Raw genomic sequence first — 21,206 nt, forward strand, 5'->3', positions numbered from 1 at the left:
TAGATTTGGGATTCCACATCAATTAAGCTCTGATAATGGACCTCATTTTGTGGGACAGATCAATAAGGAATTTTGTACTCAGCTGGGAATAAAACAAGTACATTGCGCATACCGACCCCAGGCAACGAGAATGGTAGAAAAGACTAATCAGACATTAAAAACGAAACTGGCAAAACTACAGGCAGAGACTAGAGACTGGAGCCACTTGGCTCAAATTATTGCCTATTGCCCTCTTCCAGATACATGCAACCCCGGCCGGAAAGACACGACTGAGTCCCGCCGAAATTCTATACGGCAGACCCTTTCGAACTTCCTGGGATCAAGAAAACCCCAAGGACGTCCAATTCCACCACATGACTACTGAAATGGCCAACTATGTGATAACCTTAACTAAGGTGTTGAAAGGCCTCCATTCACAGGTGTGAGCTGCTTATGAGGAAATACCTCCCTTCTGTCACTATTAATCCGGGAGAGTATGTCCTGATTCGTAATTGGATTAGGAAAGGACTGGGGGAAAATGCCTGGATCCACATCCATCATTGGAAGGCCTTGAAGTGAAATGAAAAGTAACCTTTTTGTTTCCAAGCCCTAGGTTACAGTTCCACCCAGCCTGTAGGATGAAGTACCTACTTATCACCGTAGTCCTGCTGGGACTCTTGGAGACAAATGGGGAGGCCAAACAAAGAACCTGTGGAGGCAGCGGGAAACGAGTCCATCACCTGTGTCGGGACGACACTTTGCGCTGCATCAACAACCTGAGGAAGGAGGATCCTGGAATGTGACTCCGGTGGAAGGATGTTCGGCCTACGTGCGACGACCGCACCAAACCCTGCTCCTTGATGGAAGAACTGAAGGAAGATTGCCCTGCCATCGGATTGGATGTAGTTGGGACTATAATTGCAAAAACAGGCATAAAACTGTACCGACAGGACGAAAGTATAAGGGAGAGATGTGTTAGTGAAGAACAACCCTTAGGCAGGAAAGTGAAAGGGATCAAACATCAACCATTCAAAGGACAAGGTGTAAACGAAAGGCAGAAAAGGGAATTACATGTAAACACGTATCTGGGTGGATCATGGGGGGTCTTACCTGGTACATGAATTAGTGATCCTGGGAGTGGTAATACGTATAATAATCATGTTTAGCTTCCTAATGAAATGCTTGTGTAAAAGTGTCAGTGCAGCAGTAATTCCCCAACAGTTAATACAGCAACATGAAGTGAGCCTAATGGATGAGAAAGAAGATGCAGAGGAACGTAGGAAAATGGTAGAAGTGCAGATAGAATGGGAAAGACTGAGGCAAGTGGCTATGGATTAGAAGTTATCATGAAATGATAAAAGGGGGGAATGAGAGTTTGGGTCAAGTTAAAATCAGAGCTTGATGGGAAATGGAATGTCAAGTTTGTGTAATATGTGTAGGTGCCTTGTGAGATGAATTGCTTCGGTGTTCGGCTTGGTATGGCCTTATCGCGATCCTGGCTGTCTGTGGGAACCTGTGAACTGTCTGTGGAACGAAACGCAGCTGTGGGATGGGATACTCCTTCCTTGATAAAGAATTGCTACGCTATGCAATGAGCTAACTGTGTGACTAATGATTGAAAGAAATAATTATATGGAGGGGTTTGAGGGGTTTTGTACAAGTACATAGTTAACTATAACTAAAAGAAAATTGCCTTCACTTGCTGTAACCCAGTTACACTTGTGCAGTAGCCCCGCGATAAATAATCTTTGAAGTTATCTGGTGTTCGACTGATACTTACATCCGGATTGAAAATTAGAATTCTCAAATCCACCTAGCTTGCACATTTTTGGGTTGTGGGGCGAAACCCACACAAACACGAGGAGAATGTGCAAGCTCCACACGGACAGTGACCCAGAGCCGGGATCGAACCTGGGACCTCAACGCCGTGAGTGTAAAGACTGCCTCCCTCCCTCTAGTCCCACCTCCTCTAAACAACAATAATCTAACTCCTCCACCACCACCACCCCACCCCACTTCTGCTAACAGTTTTATCAAAACAACTCAACAAACGGCTACCACCTCAGGACAAACCCTATAATTGACCCTCTTAGGGCGAACTTTATCTTCTCAAGTCTGGAAAACCAAGCCATGTCACTGAGCCAGATCTCTGAATTCGGGGGCTTCGAGTCCCTCCACGCTCGATATCAATATCCATCTTCGGACTACCAAGGAGTCCAAGGCCAAGACATCAGCCTCTCTCACTGCCTGGACTCCAGGATCTTCCGACACTACAAATATCGCCACACCTCTGGACTCGGCACCACCCTTGTTTTTAACACCATGGACATGACATCTGTAGACCGCTGCCAAAATCCCCCAAGCTTAGCACATGCCCAAAACATGGACATGGTTTGCTGGCCCTCCCGCACACCTACTCTCTATCCCAAAAAACTTGCTCATCCAGGCCACCGTCATGTGTGCCCGGTGAATGACCTCAAACTGAATCAGGCTGTGCCTGGCACTTGATGAGGACGTGTTGACTCTGCTTAACGCATCCGCCCAATGACCTGCCTCTATCTCCCCCCTCCCCCAGCTCATCTTCCCACTGCGCTTTAGCTCCTCTGTCTGCGTTTTCTCCAACTCCATGAGTTCTCTAAAAACATCCGAAACCTTCCCCTCTCCCACCCCCATTCTGGAAACTACCCTGTCCTGTATCCCCCGTGGCAGTAAGAGCAGAAAGGTCGAAACCTGACTTTGCGAAAAATCCCATTCCTTCAGATACCCGAATCCATTTCCTGCTGGCAGTTCAAATTTCTCCTCTAAATCCTTCAAACAGGGTAAACTCCCATCTATAAATAGATCCTGCATCCTCTCAATCCCTGTAATCTCCAAAACCCTCTCATCCAGCCTTCCCAGTACATACACCACGGTGATTGTTACAAATTGGAGCCCAAACCGATGCTCCCTCCACTCTCATATGCTTCCTCCATTGCCCCCAGATTCTAAGCACCACCACTCCCATCAGGCTTGTGGAGTACCGGGCCGACGAGTTACCAATACCCCCAAACTTGTGTCCTTGCATGATGCCGCTTCTACTTCCGACCCCCCCCCCCCCCCCCACCCCCGCGCCCCTTACCCACTTCCTAATCATGGCTATATTAGTCGCCCAGTAATAGTTGCGAACGTTCGGCAGTGCCAACCCACCCTCCCCTCGGCCACGCTCCAGCAACACTTTCTTCACTCGCGGGTTTTTAACCCACCCACACAAAACCCAAAATCACCTTATTTACTCGTTTAAAAAAGGCATTTGGGATAAAGATGGGGAGGCACTGAAAAACAAACAGAAATCTTGGGAGGACCATCATTTTCACGGTCTGTACTCCCTGGCCAGTGGGAGCATGTCCCACCTTCAAAATTCCTCCTTCATCTGTTCTACTAGCCGGGTCAAATTTAGTTTATGTAACAGCCCCCATGCCCGTGCCACCTGGTTCCTAAATATCGAAAGCACCCTCCCACCACTCTGAACAGCAGCTCTCCCAGTCTCCTCCCCTGCCCCTCGCCTGCATCGCAAACATCTCGCTTTTCCTCATGTCCAGTTTGTACCCCGAAAACCGGCCAAATTCCCCCAAAATCCTCAATCTCTCCCATCCCCCCATAATGGGTTGGAAATATACAGGAGCAGGGCATCAGCGTATAGAGAGACGTTGTGTTCTACCCCACCCCCCCCCCCCCCCCCTCACTGACAAACCCCTTCCAGTCCCTTGAAGCTCTTGCGCCATCTATGGCCAAAGCAAACAGCAGTGGGGAGAGGGGGCAACCCAGCCTAGTCCACCGGTGCAATTTAAAATAGTCCGACGTCAACCCATTCGTTCGGACACCTCGCCACCGGTGCCAGGTACAACAACCAGACCCAATCAATAAAGCCCCGCCCAAAGAACCGCCCCAACACCTCCCACAAATAGTTCAATTCCACCGGTCGAACGCCTTTTCTGCGTCCATCGCGACCACTATGTCCACCTCCCTTCCATCTGGGGGCATCATGATCATGTTTAAGAGCCTTCAAACATTGGCTGTTAGCTGTCTGCCCTTAAAACAACCCCGCCTGGTCCTCCCCCTATCAGCTCTGGGACACAATCTTCTATCCTTGAGGCCAAGATTTTAGCCAACAGTTTGGCATCAACATTCAATAGGGAGATTGGCCTGTATGACCCACGTAACTCAGGGTCCTTCTCCCACTTCAGGATCAGTGAGATTGAGGCCTGTGACATTGTTGGGGGAAGAACACCCCGCTCCCTTGCCTCAATGTCCTCACCAGCAGCAGGCCCAGCATTTCAGAGAACCTTTTGCAAAATTTCACTGGGTAGCCGTCTGGTCCCGGGGCCTTACGTGACTGCATGGCCTCCAGCCCCTCTGCTATTTCTTCAATCCCGATAGGGGCTCCCAACCCCTCCTGCAACCCTTCCTCCACCTTCGGAAACGTCAACTCACCCAGGAACTGCCTCATCCCCTCTCCCCAGCTGGGGGCTCGAACTCGTATAACCGGCTATAAAATTCTTCAAACACCCCGTTCACCCCTGCTGGGTCCAAGACCGTGTTCCCAGCTCTGTCCTTCACTCAACCCTGGTTGCCTCACTTTTCCTTAGCTAATGTACAAGCGTTCTGGTGACCTTCTCTCCATACTCATATCCCACATCAGCTGCTCCAGCGCCTTCCGCCGCTCCTTCAATAACCCGGCCTCCGGTGCCTCCACGTACCTTCTGTCAACCTGGAGTATTTCCCCAAACAACCTATATATCTCTGCTCTCTCCACCTTCCGCCTGTGGGCCTGTATCGATATCAGCTCCCCTCAACCACTGCCTTCAGCGCTTCCCAAACCATTGCTGCCGAGACTTCCCCATGTTGTTTATTTCCAGATAGTTCTGGATGTACTCCCTCACACGCCGGCACACCCCCTCATCCGCTAACAGTCCTACGCCCAATCTCCATTGCGGTCGCTAGCCCCCCTCCTTGCACACCTGTAGATCCACCCAATGTGGGGCATGGTCAGACACTGCAATCGCCGAACACTCGTTGTCAACCCCCTGCCAGTAGAGCCCTGTTCAGGATATAAAGAAAAGTATATCAAATCGATCCTGGAGTGTACTTTATTTACAAACAAAAAGGAAGAAAACTCCTTCGTTGTTGACCGACCAAACGTCCATAGCCCCTTGAACCCCTTTAGTTAGGTCGCCATTGCTGGCACCATCCCAGTCGACCGGTCCAACCTTAGATCAATGACCGCATAAAAAGTAGCGTACAGCCCCCAGTCTTATAGAGTCCAACCCCGAATGAAATACCTGCTCGATGCACCCCTTCCTCAATCTGGTCTTAGCTGTTACCCTCAGGTGTGTCTCCTGTAGCATTGCCACGCCCGCCTTCAAAGCCCTTAAACGCGCGAACATGCGAGCCCTCTTAAGCAGCCCATTCAGCCCTCTAACATTCCACACGATCAGCCTGACCAGGTGGCATCTCTCTTTCTCCCCTCCCCCTCCGCAGGGCCACCCTTCGGCACCCTCTATCCTTGACCTCCCACTTGTCTCCCAGCAACAATCCCTCCTCTGTCAGCAGAGCAATCTCCCCCCCCCCCCCCCCCGCCCGCCCCGCCCTTCCCATATTAACACAATTCCAACCCTCTTTAGCAAATCGTCATCTGGTCAACCCCACTGCGCTTCCGTGAGCTAGCCCGCCCAGCAGCTCCCCCCATGGCAAAATCGATACAGCATTACCCGTCCCAAGAGCTGTGCCCTCAGTCACCTGCCACCCCTTTACTTTGAATAAAGTCCATTGTCTTGTCTGGCTACTCAAAATAGTGTTCCGGATCTTTAAAAGGGACCCATAAACAAGCTGGAAAAAGCATCCAAAACTTCACATTCTGCTTCAAAAGGGCCAATTTTACTCGGTTAAATCCCACTCTTCTTTTGGCCAGTTCCGCACCCAGGTCCTGGTAGATGCGCAGCATGCTGTTCTCCAACTTGCAGCTAGTGTCTGCTTGGCCCACCGCAAAATCTGTTCCTTATCCAGGACCGGTGCATTCGCACCACCATCGCACTCGGCATCTTATTCACAAGCGATCTCCTCGCAAGCATTGTGTGCGCTCTATCCACTTCCAAGGGTCAAGCAACACCCCATCAACATTAACGTCTCGAGCCTATGCGTCCGTTCCCTCGCAGCCCTCAGTGAGGCCAATGATCCTCAAGTTCTGTCGACGGAACCTGGTCTCCAGGTCCTCCACCTTCTACTGCAGCCTTTTCTGCTGATCCCTCATCAGCCCCATCTGTAACTCCTGCTCAGTTAGGTGTTCCTCGTGCTCGACCACCTTCTCCTCAACCTTCTGGATTGCTCGACCTTGGGCTTGCAGTCCCTGCTTGACCGATGCCTTGATCGTGTCTAGACGTTCCTCCCTTTGCTTGGCGAAACCCTCCTGAATAAAATTTCACCCGCCTCTCCGTTGACCACTGGGCCGCTGAGCCAGTACCCTGCACTTCTGCCATGTTTGTCTGTGTTATGGGTTTTACACGTGCCTTCTCTGCTCAATTTTTCTTTCCTATAGGACCACTTCTGGTCCACTTCTCCATATACTGGTGTGAAATTCCTCCTCACTGTCCCATCCACTCCCGATTTTTCAAATAAAATCCATTGGGGGAAAAAGGACAAAAGGTATGTCACGAGTGGGAGCTACCAAATGTGCTATCTCCTACTCCATGGCCGCCAACGGAAACCCTATTTTCCCCTTCTCAATCAACTCCTTAGTCATCCTTTGCTGAATTCTAAACTGCTCCCAGTCCTCAGTTCTGTTGCTTTTCTGGGCCAATTCTTCTTCCTTGGATCCAATACTATCTCTAATTTCCCATTAAAAGCCATGTTTTGGCCACCTTTTCCGTTTTACTTTTGCGCCAGACAGGAACAGTTGTTGCAGTTCACCCATGCACTTCTTGAATCTTTGCCATTGCCTATCCAATGACACCCCTTTCACGATAGCAGTGGTTAGTGTAATGAGAGTGTCCCTTTAAGAAAGGTTTAGTCTCTTATGTGACTTTTAGCAGATTGGGCTGTGGCTGCAAGGGGAGAGGGGGTTTCAGTTTGACCGCTGTGGACTGCAGAAAGAGAAAAGTATTTTCTCTTCTTTCTCTGTTTTCATTTTAAAATTTGTTCCAGTAAGAAGCACATTGGGTGTGGTTAACCACCATGCTAACTTTAAAGATATAGTTGTTTTCCAGATGAGTTTGAATTTGTTGTTTTGAACGGGATCATAATTTCAGGAAAAAGACCAGTCCCATTCAAGTGAGAATACAGTCCGCTGGGCCCTTGAAAAGGGGTTTGGTTTATGGGGTTTTGTTATTGAATTGGAACAGTTAAGAGGGAATTCATTAAGTATTACTGTGGCTGTGTGGTGTCTTTATGTTTGTAATTGATATATATGTTAGCTACATTCTTAGAATAAACCTTGCTTGGATTAAATTGTCTGGGAAGTCTGATGAATCACACCTGCAGGGAAAGCTTTTGTGCTCATCCTAGCCAAGTTCAACATAAAGGTTGTAGGCTGTAGGTCAGGTGAACTTTATAATACACTTTGGAGTTTCTAAGCCCTGGCCCATAACACTAGCACTGTTGCTTCACAGCTCCCGAGTCCCAGGTTTGATTCCCGGCTTGGGTCACTGTCTGTACATTCTCCCTGTGTCTTATGAGTTTCCTCCGGTACTCCGTTTTCCTCCCACAAGTCGCAAAAGATGTGCTGTTCGGTAATTTGGACATTCTGAATTCTCCCTCTGTGTACCCAAACAGGCACCGGAATGTGGCACCGAGGGGCTTTTCACAGTAACTTCATTGCAATGTTAATGTAAGCCTACTCATAGCAATAACGATTATTATTGTTTCCCAATCTATCAAAGCCAAATCGTGCCTCATATCATCTAGTTTCCTTTATTAAAATTCAGAATCCTAGTCTCAGAATCAACTACGCCACTCTCAATCTTGATGAAAAATTCTCATATTCTGGTCGCTCATCCCCAAGGGGTCTCGCACAATTAGATTGCCAATGATTCCTTCTCATTGCACAATACCCATCTGGGATGGCCCTTTCTCCAGTTGGTTCCTCAACATATTGGTCCAGAGAACCATTCCGGGACTCCAGGAATTCCTCCTCGACTGTATTGTGACTGATTTAATTTGCCATTTCGATATTCAGATTAAAATCACCCATAATTATAGGTGATCCTTTATCACATGCATCTTTAATTTGCTGTTTAATGTCATTTCCACATCACCACTACAGTTTGGGGTCTATATTCAACCCCTACTAATGTTTTTTCCCCCTTGGTGTTTCTCAGCTCTACCAATACAGATTCCACATTGTTGGAGCTATTATCCTTCCTCACTATTGCTTTAATTTTCTCTTTAACCAGCAATGCAACACCACCCCCTTTTCCTTTTCTCCTAAATACTGAATTTTCCTGGATGTTCATTTCCCATCCCTGGTTACCTTGCAGCCATGTCTCCCGTAATCCCAACTATGTCATATCCACTTACATCTATTTGTATGATTAATTCATCCTGAACATAAGACCTGGAAAATCCAGCACTGACCCTTGGGGCACACCATTCAAAAATTACTCCAAGCCCGTTTTTCAATCAAGTTTCTAACCAAATTCCGAATGATCTTGAATACACTGTGCCTCAATTCTTAATTTGATATAGCGCTTGGGGCTAAAGGGATACCGGGGGGGGGGGGGGGGGGGGGGGGGGGGAAGAGAAAGGCAGGATTGGAATATTGAACATGATGATCAACCACAATCATACAAAATGGCAGAGCAGGCTCGAAGGGCCAAATGGCCTCCTCCTGCTTCTATTTTCTAGGTATGTTTCTCACAAGCCCACCATGGGACTCGAACATTGCAAAAATCCTTATCCACTACATCTACCACACTTTCGTTATTTATTGAACCGGGTTACTTAAAAGTAAACTAAAACTTGTCACAAATTAAGATGGCCCATCTTTGACCCACATATAAATGACTAAACACTAACACATTTATTTTGTGGGGTTCCAATAGTTTACGCACAATTGATATTGGAATAACCACTCTACAGTGACTAATTTCTCCTCCTGCTTTTGAAAAAAGGTGTTGTGTTGGCATAATTTGCATGCAGAAGCATGATGGAAAAGCTTCTTAATAATAATCTTTATTATTGTCACATGGCTCGGCGTTATGGGGAGAAGGCAGGAGAATGGGTGTGAGCAGACTCGATGGGTTGAATGGCCTAATTCTGCTCCTACGTCTTATGGCTTACTCCTGCTTCTAACTCGTATGTCATGTTTTCAACTCCCACCCCTTTAGTTTCTCACATTTTATTTGGGCCACTTTATTTGCTCATTCTTTTCATGTTGCCATACTATATGATCCTTCATATCACCTAACTTTTCTATTAATAATAATAATAATCTTTACTGTCACAAGTAGGCTTACATTAACACTGCAATGAAGTTACTGTGAAAAGCCCCTAGTCGCCACATTATGGCGAATGGGCTGGTTTAGCACAGGGCTAAATCGCTGGCTTTGAAAGCAGACCAAGGCAGGCCAGTAGCACGGTTCAATTCCCGTATCAGCCTCCCTGAACAGGTGCGGGATGTGGCGACTAGGGGCTTTTCACAGTAACTTGATTTGAAGCCTACTTGTGACAATAATCAATTTTCATTTCATTTTCATGTCCAAATTACCCAACAGCACATCTTTCAGGACTTGTGGGAGGAAACCCACGCAGACACAGGGAGAACATGCAGATTCCAGAGTGGCCCAAGCTGGGAATCAAACCTGGGACCCTGGAGCTGTGAAGCAACAGTGCTACCCGCAATACCTTCACCTTGGTCACTAGAAAGTCTGTTGCTTTGTCATTTTCCCTTTTATCAACTACTAAAATGCTTGCCTGACTTTTGGTTTTCAGTACTAATGAAGAACACTCACCCGAAATGTTGACAAAGAAATAGAAGTAGGCCGCATACCACCCCTTCAGCCTGTTCTGCCATTCAATAAGATTGTTGCTAATCCGACCCACCCCACCTTCCAGCTTGATCCACATACCCCTGCCTCTCCTGATTCGGCCACTGTTTATCTCAAAATTTCCTTTTTTCAATTTCTACCAAGAGAACTTTTAATTATTTATTCAAGATCAAAAACAAAGCAACACATATTAAAGAAACTGGAAACACTGCAGCATATCAGGAGGAAATTTTACAACAGATATTCTCTTTGGCAAATATCTACCCGGCAATGTACTCCGAGTAGTGTCCGAGGCCCAATCATCTTCAGCTGCTTCATCAATGACCGTCCTTCCATCATGTCAGAAGTGGGGATGTTCGTTGATGACCGTACAATGTTCAGTACCATTCATGACTCCTCAGATAGTGAAGCAGTCCATGTCAAAATGCAGCAAGATCTGGACAATGGGGCAGCTAAGTGGTTAGCACTGCTACTTCACAGCACCAAGAACCCCAGGTTCAATTCCAGCCTTGAGTGACTGTGTGTGGAGTTTACAAATTCTCCCTGCATCTGCATGGGTTTCCTCCCTCCCGCAGTCCAAATACGTGAAGGTTAGGTGGATTGCCCATATTAAATTGCCCCTTAAGTGTCCAAAGATGTGCACTTTAGCTGTGGTTATGGGGTTACCGGGATTGGGGGGGCTTCTTTTCGAGAGTCGGTGCAGATTCAATGGGCCGAACTACCTCCTTCTGCAATGCAGGGATTTAATGATGAGTGTCCAAGCTGGAGCTGACAAATGGCAAGTAACATTCGTACCACACAGGTGCCAGGCAATGACAATCTCTAACAAGAGAGGATCTAACCATCACCCCTGAACAGCAATAGCACTACCATCGCAGAATCTCCCACTATCAACATAATTGGGGTTACCATTGACCAGGAACTGGACTAGCTGTATAAATATTGTGCTGGACGGCACGGTGGCACAGCAGTTAGCACTGCTGCCTACAGCACTGAAGACCCAGGTTCGATCTTTGCCCCAGGTCACTGCCCCTGTAGAGTTTGCACATTTTCCCTGTATCTGTGTGGGTTTCACCCCCACAACCCAAAGATGTCCAGGGTAGATGGATTGGCAACACTAAATTGCCCCAGAATTGGAAAAGAAATTGGGCATCTAAATTTAGACATTTAAAAAAAAAAAAAAATATTGTGGTTACCACAGAAGGTCAAAGGCAAGGAATCCTGCAGCAAGTACTTCACCTCCTGGATCCCCAAAGCACAATTCTGGAGTATAATGAAATACTCTTCACTTGCCTGGATGAGTGCTGCTCCAAGAACACTCAAAAAGCTCAGCACCATCTGAGACAAAGCAGCTTGTTTGATTGCAGCCCCTTCCGCCAACAAGTAGTGGCGGTTGCGTGCACCATCTAAAAGATACACCGCATGAATCCATCAAAGATCCTTAGGCAGTGCCATTCAAACGCACAAACACTATCATCGAGCTTGGAAGATGATATCTCAAAACACCACCACCTGGAAGTTCTGCTCCAAGTCTTTCACTATCCTGACTTGGAAATATATCGTTGTTCCTTCATTGTTGCTGGGTCAAAATCCTGGAACTCCCTCCCTAACAGCACTGTGGGTGCCTGTACCTCAGGTAGTGCAGTAGTTCAAGAAGTCTGCTTACCACCACCTTCTGAAAGACAACTGGGGATGGGCAATAAATGGTGGTCTAGCCAGTGACACCAATTTCCCATAAATTGATTTTCAAAATTTAAAGCAGAATGTATTTAATTGAACTAAAATACTTTCATCAGAGATAACAATTTACCTTGTGTTAAATACAAATTCAACAATTTTTTTAAAAAAGCAAATTCAAATGACAAACACAAAATATAAATTGGGATGGGGGGGGGGGGAAGAAACCTGCTGATATCGAACACCTGATGAATAATAAGAAATAGGGAATTACACACAAGGTCTCAATATCGAAAAAAAAAAGTTGGTGGTCTGCAGCCTAACCATGCAGAGAATTGTATAGTGGTTTTAAAGGGATAAATAATTCACAAACCCAGACTAATCATCCAAAAACAAAAGTTAAAATTTTATCATGAGAGCTATAGAATTTAAATTTAATGAAACAAATGTGGATTTTTCTTCATTCTTTCACATACATTTATTTATCCTTTCAGTAACTATCTGCTAGTTTCAGTAACGGTGACCATATAACCAACATTGTTGAAAAAATCCATCTGGTCAACCAATGCCATTTAGCAAAGAAAATCTGCCATTCTTACCCAACGAGACTTAAATGTGACTCCAGACCCTCAGCATGGTGGTTAACTCTAAAAAGCCACATGGTTATACTCTAGAAGGCCGATCACCACCACCAAGTGCAATTAAGAAGGGGCAATAAAGGCTGGCCTTGTCATCACTATCAACACCATATAAATGAAAAAAAGTAGTCTCAATGTACTTTGCCTTTAAAATCAACGCCAGGTTAAAATCATTAATTAAGAAAATGTTAAAATACCTGGACAAAAATTGCAGTGCGTCGAGTCAATTCGACTTAACAGCTAACACAAGATCTGAACACTTCAATAAGCTAAACTTGTACTACTTCACATTGCAGTATTGACAGTGAAACATTAGAACAGGAAACTTAATACCTAAAGTTTATGTTTATCCGGTATATTGTTGGACTGCAGGAATTAACTTCAGTGTTGCTGAAGCATATTTTTTAGCAGGAAGCGTCCCTTTCAAACTCCAGCGCATGCGCAGCCGCCACTATCAGTAGATACTCACTATTTGGCAAGCGACACTCGGGGCCTACGTCCTCGCTGCCCCATCGAGCCTGCTTCACCCAGACGCTCACAACAACATAATAAACTACATCAACTATTTGACATGGAAAGAAGCGAGGTACTAAATTTTCAGCTATAAAAAGGATCTAGAACTGGCTAGCAAAAATCCGCAGACTGCTAAGCCCCTGAGCTTCAGCCTCTTCGGTCGCTACAAGTCAACGGCCGCCATTGCAGCATTGCACTGCACCCTGGGATTTCCGTTTACCCCGCCCCCTCCTGGCGTCACGTGGTTCCAGCAGAGCTCCTTCCCGCCACGAAAGAGTAATCATTTTCTGAATGGAACCTTATGGAGATAGTGGAGTTGTCCAAATGCCATCAATTCAAATGTCGTCAAACCAAAGCAAAAAATTCTCAAACAAAAATGTCTCCTTTTAGAGGTGCAACTAATTTAAAACTATTAACTGTAAAGATGGCCAAAACCTTGATCAATGCGATAGGTTTTAAAGTATCTTGATGGAGGAGAGATAGGGGCAGACATGTTTAAAGAGAACATTCCATTGTTCCGTGCTTAAACCAGTATTCTTCAAACTTTTTTTGCGGGACCCACTGTTACCAACCTTCAGGACTCAGGCCAGTCGACCTTTGCGACTAACGCCGACCTACCTTCGCGACCACATTGACCTACATTTGTGACACTGTTGCTGACCTTCGTGACACATGCCACAACTTCGCAACACACCATTTTTGCTTACCTTTAACGCGACAGATGAGACTGCTTGGTCCTCACAATCTCGCTTGCTTTGTCATGCAGTATTATATTTCTGTTGAGGACTTCAGCTGATGATTTAAATTCTCACAATGTGGAGATGCCGGCGTTGGACTGGGGTGAGCACAGTTAGAAGTCTTACAACACCAGGTTAAAGTCCAACAGGTTTGTTTCAAACACTAGCTTTTGGAGCACTGATCCTTCCTCCATTCACCTGAGGAAGGAGCAGTGATAGTTACAAGGAAGCGAGGAAGGATCTAAAGAGAGAGCTGAGAAGAGCAAGGAGGGGACATGAGAAGTCTTTGGCAGGTAGGATCAAGGAAAACCCAAAACCTTTCTATAGGTATGTCAGGAATAAAAGAATGACTAGGGTAAGAGTAGGGCCAGTCAAGGACAGTGGTGGGAAGTTGTGTGTGGAGGCTGAGGAGATAAGCGAGATACTAAATGAATACTTTTCGTCAGTATTCACTCAAGAAAAAGATAATATTGTGGAGGAGAATGCTGAGACCCAGGCTATTAGAATAGATGGCATTAAGGTGCGTAGGGAAGAAGTGTTGGCAATTCTGGACAAGGTGAAAATAGATAAGTCCCCGGGGCCAGATGGGATTTATCCTAGGATTCTCTGGGAAGCCAGGGAAGAGATTGCTGAGCCTATGGCTTTGATTTTTAGGTCATCATTGGCTACTGGAATAGTGCCAGAGGACTGGAGGATAGCAAATGTGGTCCCTTTGTTCAAGAAGGGGAGTAGAGATAACCCCGGTAACTATAGGCCGGTGAGCCTAACGTCTGTGGTGGGTAAGGTCTTGGAGAGGATTATAAAAGATACGATTTATAATCATCTAGATAGGAATAATATGATTAGGGATAGTCAGCATGGTTTTGTGAAGGGTAGGTCATGCCTCACAAACCTTATTGAGTTCTTTGAGAAGGTGACTGAACAGGTAGACGAGGGTAGAGCAGTTGATGTGGTGTATATGGATTTCAGTAAAGCGTTTGATAAGGTTCCCCACGGTCGGCTATTGCAGAAAATACGGAGGCTGGGGATTGAGGGTGATTTAGAGATGTGGATCAGAAATTGGCTAGTTGAAAGAAGACAGAGAGTGGTAGTTGATGGGAAATGTTCAGAATGGAGTTCAGTTACGAGTGGCGTACCACAAGGATCTGTTCTGGGGCCGTTGCTGTTTGTCATTTTTATAAATGACCTAGAGGAGGGCGCAGAAGGATGGGTGAGTAAATTTGCAGACGACACTAAAGTCGGTGGAGTTGTAGACAGTGCGGAAGGATGTTGCAGGTTACAGAGGGACATAGATAAGCTGCAGAGCTGGGCTGAGAGGTGGCAAATGGAGTTTAATGTGGAGAAGTGTGAGGTGATTCACTTTGGAAAGAATAACAGGAATGCGGAATATTTGGCTAATGGTAAAATTCTTGGTAGTGTGGATGAGCAGAGGGATCTCGGTGTCCATGTACATAGATCCCTGAAAGTTGCCACCCAGGTTGATAGGGTTGTGAAGAAGGCCTATGGTGTGTTGGCCTTTATTGGTAGAGGGATTGAGTTCCGGAGCCATGAGGTCATGTTGCAGTTGTACAAAACTCTAGTACGGCCGCATTTGGAGTATTGCGTACAGTTCTGGTCGCCTCATTATAGGAAGGACGTGGAAGCTTTGGAACGGGTGCAGAGGAGATTTACCAGGATGTTGCCTGGTATGGAGGGAAAATCTTATGAGGAAAGGCTGATGGACTTGAGGTTGTTTTCGTTAGAGAGAAGAAGGTTAAGAGGTGACTTAATAGAGGCATACAAAATGATCAGAGGGTTAGATAGGGTGGACAGCGAGAGCCTTCTCCCGCGGATGGAGGTGGCTAGCACGAGGGGACATAGCCTTAAATTGAGGGGTAATAGATATAGGACAGAGGTCAGAGGTGGGTTTTTTACGCAAAGAGTGGTGAGGCCATGGAATGCCCTACCTGCAACAGTAGTGAACTCGCCAACATTGAGGGCATTTAAAAATTTATTGGATTTCATATGGATGATAAGGGCATAGTGTAGGTTAGATGGCCTTTAGTTTTTTTTCCATGTCGGTGCAACATCGAGGGCCGAAGGGCCTGTACTGCGCTGTATCGTTCTATGTTCTATGTTCTAAGACTGGTGAAATTATGCTTGTGAAGAGTCCCCCAGTCCCTGGCCACCTGCACCCCCAGGTACCTAAAAATCTCCCCTGCCCTCCTAAGCGGGAGCCTACCAATTCCCTCCTCCTGGTCCCCAGGGTGCACCACAAACACCTCACTCTTGCCTAGATTTAGTTTATAGCCTGAAAATGTCCCAAACTCAGCCAGCAGCTCCATCACCCCCGGTATCCCTCCCACCGGGTCCGCCACATACAGTAGCAGGTCATCGGCATACAACGACACCCTATGTTCCTCCCCACCCCGCACCAAACCCCTCCACCTCCCTGAATCCCTCAACGCCATCGGCAACGGTTCGATTGCCAATGCAAAAACAACAAGGGGGACAGGGGGCAACCCTGCCTGGTCCCTCGGTAAAGCCGGAAGTACTCCGACCTCCTCCCATTCGTGGCCACACACGCCATCGGTGCCTCATATAGCAGCCTCACCCATCAAATAAACCCTTCACCAAATCCAAACCTCCCCAACACCTCCCATAGGTACCCCCACTCCACTCTATCGAAGGCCTTCTCCGCATTCAGTGCCACCACTATCTCAGCCTCCCCCTCAATCACCGGCATCATGGTGACATTCAACAACCTCCGCACATTCGTGTTCAGCTGCCTTCCCTTAACAAAACCTGTCTGGTCCTCGTGTACAACCCCTGGCACACAGTCCTCTATCCTGGTGGCCAGGATCTTTGCCAGCACCTTGGCATCCACATTAAGGAGAGATATGGGCCTATATGAACCACACTGCTGGGGGTCCTTGTCCCTCTTTAAGATTAAAGAAATCAGCGCCTGCGACATCGTCGGGGGCAAAGTCCCCCCTTCCTACGCTTCATTAAGTGTCCGCACCAGCAAGGGGCCCACTAGGTCCACAAACTTTTTATAAAACTCCACCGGGACCACATCCGGCCCCGGCGCCTTCCCTGACTGCATCTGCCCGATCCCCTTAACCAGCTCCTCCAGCTCAATCGGCGCCCCCAACCCCTCCACCTGCTCCTCCTGCACCTTCGGGAAAGATAGCCCGTCAAGAAAACTCTTCATTCCCCTCCTCTCCACCGTTGGCTCCGACCGGTACAGTTCCCCGTAAAAGTCCTTGAAGACCTCATTCACCTCTACCCGCTTCCGCACCACATTCCCACTCTTATCTCTGACTCCAGCAATTTCCCTAGCCGCATCCCGCTTGCGGAGCTGATGAGCCAGCATTCTACTCGCCTTTTCACCATGTTCATACACTGCCCCTTGTGCCTTCCTCCACTGTACCTCCGCCTTTCTAGTGGTCAGCAAATCAAATTTAGCCTGTAGGCTGCGCCTCTCCCCCAACAATCCCTCCTCTGGTGCCTCCGCGTACCTCCTATCTACCTCCAGCATCTTCCCCACCAGTCTATCCCTCTCACTCCTCTCGCTCCTCTCCCTGTGTGCCCAGATGGATATCAGCTCTCCACGAATCACTGCCTTCAGGGCTTCCCAGACCATCCCCACCCGGACCTCCCCCGTATCATTCACCTCGAGGTACCCCTCAATACTTGCCCGGACCCTCCTGCACACCTCCTCCTCCACCAACAACCCCACATCCAACCGCCACAACGGGCGCTGGTCCCGCACCTCCCCCATCTCCAAATCCATCCAATGCGGAGCGTGGTCGGAGATTGCAATGGCCGAATATTCGGCTTCCTCCACTCTCGGAATCAGTCCCCTACTCACCACGAAGAAGTCTATCCAAGAATAAACCTTATGCACATGGGAGAAGAAAGAATACTCGCGTGCCCTTGGCCTCACAAACCTCCATGGGTCCACCCCTCCCATCTGGTCCATAAACCCCCTCAGCACCTTGGCCGCCACCGGCCTCCTACCCGTCCTTGAACTGGACCGATCCAGTGAAGGATCCAACACCGTATTGAAGTCCCCCCCATAATCAGACATCCCGCCTCTAGATCCGGGACACGTCCCAGCATGCGCCTCATAAAGCCCGCATCATCCCAGTTTGGGGCATACACACTAGCAAGTACCACCTTCTCTCCCTGTAGCCTGCCCCTTACCATAACAAACCTACCCCCCTTATCCGCCACCACCTCAGATGCCTCAAACGACACATTTTTCCCTACCAGAATCGGCACTCCCCGGTTCTTCACATCCAACCCGGAGTGGAAAACCTGCCCCACCCACCCCTTCCTCAGACGGACCTGATCCGCCACCTTCAGGTGAGTCTCCTGAAGCATTGCCACATCTGCCTTTAGCCCCCTCAGATGAGCAAGTACCCTAGACCGCTTCACCGGCCAATTCAGTCCTCTCGCATTCCAGGTGACCAACCGGATCAGAGGGTGTCCCGCCCCCTCCCCTGTCGACAAGCCATAGCCCGTCGACTGCCTGCCCCAGGCCAGCATCCCCCGCCCGACCCAGTCCCCACAGCGACAACACCTCACCTCTGTCCCCCCGGCCCACACCAGCTCCTTCCTGACCCTGTCAGCAGCAACCCGGTATTCCCCCCCCCCCCCCCCCCCCCCCCCCCGCAGGCTGGGAACACTCCTAGCCGCGAACCAGCCTCCATTGTACTTCCGTGGGTCAGCTGACTTCTGCTGACCCCGGAAACTCCCGCCAAAAACCCAACCCCTCCCAAAGTGGGATCATCTCCCATCCTGTCACTCCTCAAGGCACCGCTCCAGCGCGGGAAGGAACCAGTTAAGACCCCCCCCCCGTCATCATCTCCACCCCCAGCCCCGCAACGCGGGAAACCAGAGGAAAGCCCGCGCTTTCGCACTGCACCACCACACCCTTCTGACGCAGCTCCCAAATACCAGCCCCACTCCATACCCCCAATCCTATACAGAATCCAACAAACCCCCCCAACCCCTCCCGCAAAATACAAAACCCATACAATGCCTCCCAACAAAAAACAGAACACCCCAATAAATAACCATATCAAAATTACAAAAGTACAGAAAAAACACAGCAACAGCAGAAACCAGCAATAAAGCATTACAACTGACCCCGCAACCCCCAACCCCTAGTTCGAGTCCAGCTTCTCCAACCGCACGAAGGCCCACGCTCCCCCGGGGAATCAAAATAATAATGCCGCTCCAAATAAATTACCCACAGGCACACAGGCTGCAACATTCCAAACTTTATTTTCTTCTTATAGAGCACCTCCTTCGTCCGATTAAACCCGGACCGCCGCTTAGCCACCTCCGCACTCCAATCCTGGTAGATCCGTAGTACCCCATTCTCCCAATTGCTGCTCTTCACCCTCTTGGCCCAGCGCAGCACACACTCCTGATCACTGAACCGGTGGAACCTCACCAGCACCGCACGCGGGGGTTCGTTCTCCTTAGGCCTCCTGGCCAGTACTCTGTGGGCTCCCTCCAGCTCCAGGGGCAGATGGAATGATCCTGCCCCCACTAGCGAGTTCAGCATCGTTGCCACGTAGGTTGTCAGATCCGACCCCTCCAGCCCCTCCGCAAGGCCCAAGATCCTCAGGTTCTTCCGCGTCATGCGGTGATCAAGTTCCTCGGAGCGGTCTTGCCACTTCTTATGGAGTGCCTCGTGCCCCTCCACCTTACTCACGAGGACCACGGCCTCCTCCTCTCGTTCAGCGGCCTGCGTCTGCAACGCCTGGATGGCAGCACCCTGGGTCGTCTGAATCTCCGAAAGCTTTTTATTCGTTTCCTGCAGAGAGCTCAGCACCTCAGCCTTAAAATCTGCAAAACAGCGCAGGAGAGCAGCTTGCTGCTCCTGCGCCCACAGCCTCCACTCCTCTGGTGCTCCGCCGGCCGCTATCTTGGAATCCTTCCCCCGTTTTTTCTGGGGAGCTGCTGCCGTTTCTTCCCCCTTTCGAAAGTCGATCACCACACCTTCTCCCACCGGGAGACGTCGAAAAATTGACTTCCGGTGGTGGCGATGACGTAGGAAGCCGCACATTTAGGAGCTCGCGATTCAAACGGACTTTTCGGCTCTTTTTAGAGCCCAAAACTGAATTTTTTCAAGTATTTTTATGCAGCAAATTGTCAACAATTTTACAAATCAAAACAACTCCACAACCCCAGCCCCACAAATCCCCGCCCCCTCCCTCAACAGTCAATGGTAACTTACTCCCAAAAATGGATGCTGAATAGACCCCAACAATTGTAGAAGCCATTACTCACTCCCCGCACCCCCCCCCCCCCCCCCCCTCCGCCCCACTACATCACCTTTTCCAGGGTCAGAAACTCTAGCAGGTTCCCCCCCACCCCGCCACACTGAGGCACAGGGTGAAGAAGCTGACCTCCACCCCAACAAGACCCGCATAGGAGCAATCAGCAAGGCGAAGGCTAAAACATCTGCCCCCGCACTCACCTGCAGCCAGTCTGATACTCTGAATATAGCTTCTAGAGGACTGGGCTCCACGTACACATGTAAAACCCCCAAAATGGTGCTGAACACCATTCTCCAAAACCTTTCCTGCTTCGGGCAGGACCAAAACAGTTGCATATAGTTCGCAGGAATACTCCCACATCGCTCAGACATCCTCAAACAGCTAGCTCACCGCGCGTCGGAGCGGCGTGGCGCGATTGCGCCGATTCTCCAGCCTGGCGCGGGGCTGGGAGAATCACGCCCGACGTTTCACATTTGTGACCTTTCCTTCGAATTGGGAATAGTTAGAAACTTAAAAATGAGGACAGCACGGTGGCGCAGTGGTTAGCACTGCTGCCTCACGGCACCGAGGACTCAGATTCGATCCCGGCCCATGGTCACTGTCTGTGTGGAGTTTGCACATTCTCCCCGTGTCTGCGTAGGTCTCACCCCCACAACCCAAAAAGATGTGCAGGCTGGGTGAATTGGCCACGCTAAATTGGCCCTTAATTGGAAAAAAAACAATTGGGTACTCTGAATACATTAAAACAAAGAAATGTAAAAAAGTTCTCACTTGTGAGGGAGAGCAAAACTAGTGGCACAAATGTAGAAAAATCATCAATGGGCAATTCCAGAAACATTTACTTGCACAAAGGGTGGGATTCTCCAGCCTCACTGCCGCATGTTTCTCAGAGGCACTGCTCCGTTCGCTGGCGGAGGAATTCTGTGCACCCATTGCTGCCAATGGGAATTCCCATTGAAGCCACCCCATGCCGCACGGAAACCCACGGGATGGGGTGCACTGCCGGCAGGACCAGAGAATTCCAAAGGCTGGTGTGAACGGCTGGAAAATTTGAGGTGTGGGAATGTGGACCTCCTAACCAGAGGGAGTGGTTGAGACAAAACGCACAGATGCTTTGAAGGGATACATTTAGATAAGCACATGATTGTGAAAGAAAGTGAAGGATACACTGATAGGAGGTTCACTATGAGCATAAATGGCAACATGGAATAATTGGGACTAGCATGATTTGGTATTGTCGACAATGCACTTCTCTCTGTAACGTACTCCCCTTTAAACTGCACAGTTTCTTTGGAAATACAAAGCAGTCTGAGGGAATAAGAAAGGAATTCTATTAAAAACTTTATACATAATTACTTTTCTGGCAGC

The 21,206-nt window shown here is 48.5% G+C and overlaps 1 protein-coding gene across 4 annotated transcripts in view; it reads right to left on the bottom strand.

Annotated features, from left to right (window-relative positions):
- The window catches only part of LOC119965695 (eyes absent homolog 3-like), a 124,705-nt gene extending 111,672 nt beyond the window's left edge, over positions 1–13,033 (bottom strand). For 3 of the 4 annotated variants that reach the window (XM_038796470.1, XM_038796485.1, XM_038796477.1), the window contains exon 1: positions 12,780–13,032. The gene's annotated coding sequence lies outside the window, so the exon portion shown is untranslated. Of the gene's footprint in view, positions 1–12,779 lie in introns of all 4 variants that reach the window. The other variant, XM_038796458.1, reaches the window with a different exon arrangement.
- Between the last annotated feature and the right edge of the window lie 8,173 nt (positions 13,034–21,206).

Source organism: Scyliorhinus canicula, chromosome 1, assembly GCF_902713615.1.
Source record: "Scyliorhinus canicula chromosome 1, sScyCan1.1, whole genome shotgun sequence".
NCBI classification, from domain to species: Eukaryota; Metazoa; Chordata; class Chondrichthyes; order Carcharhiniformes; family Scyliorhinidae; genus Scyliorhinus; species Scyliorhinus canicula.